Here is a 4,642-nt window from a genome sequence, read left to right as displayed (position 1 = left end):
GGAGTATCAACTTTGTAACAGGCACTGTTCATATGTGGTCCCTTTTTTTTTTTATTTGAGGTACGCGGGCCTCTCACTGTTGTGGCCTCTCCCGTTGCGGAGCACAGGCTCCGGCCGCGCAGACTCAGCGGCCATGGCTCACGGGCCCAGCCGCTCCGCGGCATGTGGGATCTTCCCGGACCGGGGCACGAACCCGTGTCCCCTGCATCGGCAGGCGGACCCTCAACAACTGTGCCAGGGAAGCCCCATATGTGGTCCCTTTTAATCCTACCTGCAACCTTCTGGAATAGATATAATTACACCCATTGTACGGAATAAGAAACTGGGCTTGTTCATTATATGTATATTTTTTGGTGTGTGCTTTTTATGTTTCACGCTAGGCAGAAGCTAGGTGAAGGATAGGGTTTCTGAACATTGGCGCTATTGACATTTGGGCTGGGTAGTTCTTTGTTTTGGCGGCTTTCCTGTACATTGCAGGGTGTTTAGCAGCATCCTGGTTTTCCCCCAGTTATGACTGTCAAAAATGTCTCCAGACATTTTTGGCTAAATGTCCCCCCTGGGGGACAGAATTGCCTCCAGTTGAAAACCACCAGTACAGGGGATACAGAGAGAGAAACCAAGATGGTGGAGAGTGATATGTAAATAGGTATATAAACATGTAAATATATGTAAACAAATGTGTAAATTATCTGTAAGCCTATATACACTGGGTGTTATGGAAACATGGAGAAGGGAAAACTAACTCAACTTGGCAGGTGATCAGAGAAGACCCTCTGACTACTTAGCTAATTCCAAAAGTAAGCAAAGCCAGCCAAGCCAGGCCGAGGGAAATCAACAGGAAGTGCTCAGAGGCAGGGAAGTGCAGGCATATGCCTAGGGAAGAATGGGTAGTTTCACATTGATGGAGTGGCAGATGTCAGCAGGGAGGTGGGGAAGTGAAACTTGGAAGGTATATGCCACATTGAGATGCTGTGAGCAGGAAAGTGTTTGAATAGATTCTAGCAAGTAAAAATTCCCAGAATTTTCAAGTTGGGTTAAGGGAGATTCATTTTAAAGTTTCTCAATACTGAGCTGCCAATTTGCTTTTCAAGACTAATAATTTATACTCCTCTAGGCAATTCACGAGGGCTCTTTTCAATGCACCCCTGCCTGCACTGAGTATTCTCATTAAGAACAATCTTTGTGAGTTTGGTTGGAGAAAGGGTTTCTTGTTTAAATTTGCATTTCTTGGACTGAGTAGTTAAACATTTTTCCATATGCTGTTATCAGGTTGTTTTTCCTCCTTAATCAATCTTGTTCATGTCCTTTGCCTATGTGTCTATTTTTATTTTCACAGCATTTTCCTTATTTGTTTAGTTTTCTTCTTAGTTCCTCCCTCTCCCCCCAATTTGGGTCAGTTCTTATCTATTTGTATAAGACCTTTATATATTTAGACAGTACTCCTTTTACTTAAACTTGCTGAAATGATATTTTCTTATTTCGTTGTTTGAATTTTGTTTTGGTTATTTTTTGACGCCTTTTCAACTTTGTTCATGGTGGTTTTTGTCAAATGGAAGTTTCCAATTTTTATGTATTACAATCAGTCTTCTCTGTGATTTTGCCTTTGAGGTCATGTTTGAGAAGTCCTCCCTTTACTCCGTGGTTATATAAATATCCAGCGAGGTTTTCATCCAGTACTTTTAGCTCTAAGAAGTAAAACCATAAATCTTTAATCCCTATGGAATTAGGTATATGGCGTGAGCAGAGTCTATTTTTGAGAGATACTAGGAGGTCCAGTTGGCAAGGCTGGTTGAGGGCATGTAGGGCGTGGAGGTGGGAAGTAGAGAGGAAGGTGAGGAGGGGACCTACTAAGGGGGATCCCTTGAGGATGCAGGCTGGTGATCAGCCCCTTCTGTGGGCTTGTCATTCTGTCAGATTGTTCGCTGTGCTGGGCATTCCAGATCCACTCTCTGCACACCTCCATCCCACTCTGAGCCCCAGGGGCTGACCTGTATGGATTGCATCAACGGACACCCTTGCCCTCTGGCTTCCAGCTTGGGCTTGGCCAATGAGAATTCACCTGCAGCAGAGGGCAGGCAAGCAGAGAGACTAGGGTATGTATTCCCCCAGCCCACCCCGGCTACAGGTTGGCAGTCCCTCTCAGGACTCCTGCAGCGTTCTCCCTCCCACACCCATAACCCTGCCTGCCCTTTGTTAGTAGTTCCTTCGTTGAATGTTCCTTGGTTGCAGGAACCTGAAGGCAACCCAGGACCTTGACTCACACAGACAGAGCTGGGCTCCACCCCTCAACCCTAGGTAGTTGGGGGTTTCCCATGGGAGCACCAAGGGCTGCGGAACTGGTTTGTGATTTGTCCCTGGGAAACCTTACAAGCTTGCTTCTTTGAGGCTGGCTAATTCATGGCCCAGAGTCAGGCTCCAAGAGGCCACGCCAGTTCCTGTCGAAGGCAGTGTCTCCCACAACCCCCACTTCTCTGCCTCTACGCCTGATGGATCTGCTTCCAATCAGAGACTTGCTCTCCGACACAATTTAATTCAGGGAAATGCCAGTGCTGAAAAGATGCTGTATGACAGAAAACAGAAGGTTCGCCCATCCTGACATACTGCTGCACTGTCATTCTGGGCAAGCTCTTTCCTCTTGTTTAACTCCCTCTTCCCCAAACGCACTCTGCAAAAGTCTACCTCTGATCTTTGTCTCTCCTGTTCCCTGTCTCCTGGGATGCCACTCGCAACCCTCACCATTCTCTCCTCTTGCCCGTATTCTAGCTTTACTTTAAGGCAAAAATTAAATTCTACTTACTTGGAGAAGCCCTCTCTGATCCCCAGACACTTGCCATTTTCTATTTTCTTGGAATTCTGAAACATTACTGCTTCAAAAAATCATTTTGTTACTTAACAATAGCTAATACTATTTACCTAGTGTTCATTATGTGCCATGTGTGGTCTTGTTATTCCTTAAAAAACTCTTCAGGGCTTCCCTGGTGGTGCAGTGGTTGAGAGTCCGCCTGCCGATGCAGGGGACATGCGTTCGTGCCCCGGTCCGGGAGGATCCCACATGCCACGGAGCGGCTGGGCCACTGAGCCTGCACGTCCGGAGCCTGTGCTCCGCAACGGGAGAGGCCCCAACAGTGAGAGGCCCAAGTACCGCAAAAAAAAAAAAAGAAAACCTCTTCAAGGTGGGTATGATTATCCGCTTTTCATATAGGCTCAGAGAGAGTGGGTAACTGCTACAAGATCACAGTTAGCAAGTGAGCAAACTGAAATTTAAATTCCATCTGCCTTTATATTGCTCTGTTGTCTTTTCAGCATATGCCATCTCATACTTACCATCTTTATGTTTACAAATTCAATTTCATTTTGTACTCATCTTTTGCTTATATTTTTCTTTTTCAACTCTACCAGTTATCTATCTTTGGTTTGAAAAGTAGTGTAATCATCCTTTCTCTGAGGAGGTGACATTTGAACTATACCCTGAATGTTGGAGAGGAGCCACCAGGTGAAGCCACCCTGGTTCTCAAGCTGGGCTGTTCAGGGAATCACCTGGGAAGCTTAAAAACAAACAACCCAAACCGAAACCACTTTGGTGCCTGGGTACCACTCTGGAGATTCTGAATTGATGCCTGGGTACCACTCTGGAGATTCTGAATTGATTGGTTTGGGATGTGGCCTGGAATGCAGATGGTTTTACTGTGTGACTAAGGCTGAAAAACATTGGTCAAGGGAAGAACATTCCCAGCTGAGAAAACATCAAGTGCAAAGGATTTGTGGTGGCAGTGAGCGTGAGTGGGGAGCAGCGAGGGGACACTGATGGAGAAGGCCATCCTGCTGAATCCGAATGGAGGAGGGAGAATGCAAACTCCAAGATCAGAAAGGCAGGCACAGCCCCCCATGGAGGGCATTTTATCCTGGGGAATAAGTTTGAATTTTATGTAAATGAAACTGGAAGGCCTGAAGGGTTTTGAGCAGAGCAGTGAACTATGATTTTGAAGCAAGTACTATGTATAAAACTACCTCATTCTTTTTAAGGAAAGCATAGCCCTCCAGATTATGTATATCCCATAATTTATTCAACCACTTTCCAGTTGATTGACATTTGGGTTGCTTCCAATGGAATGCTATTACAAATAGAGCTGCAGTGAAAATCCTCGTGCACTTGTGCTCTTGCATTTTTGTAGGATAGAGTCCAAAGGCTTAAAAAATTTAGACAGGGAACACTGTGGTGGGGAGGGGAAAAAATCCTTTAAAACTCCGTATCATGCAAGGGAGAGAGATCTCTTAAGCCCAAGTGTCTCAAATGTGTGTTCCACACCAGCCTGGATAAAGCCAGGTTTAGCAGACCATCAAGATTTTGCAAACAGCCACTGAAGTGTCCTACAATAATACTGAAGTGTAAGAAACATGGACACGCCCAGTGTTACTGAAACGGACATTTCATTTCCCCTTAGGTTTTAATAATATCATAAATTGATTACATTCGCTCTGCTTTCAGTCCTATCCAAGTGATTTAGCTAAAATATTGTATGTTTAGTATTTCATGTTCACATGAAAGTCAGTTTTTTAAAATCCTGTCATAAATCAGAACAGAATTTCCCTTTCAGATAAGTATACCATTTTTTATAATTTCTATTGTCTATACAAAAGGAGC

Source organism: Leucopleurus acutus, assembly GCF_964270905.1.
Source record: "Leucopleurus acutus genome assembly, chromosome: 17".
Lineage (NCBI taxonomy): Eukaryota > Metazoa > Chordata > Mammalia > Artiodactyla > Delphinidae > Leucopleurus > Leucopleurus acutus.
Note: the sequence above shows the minus strand (reverse complement) of the source record.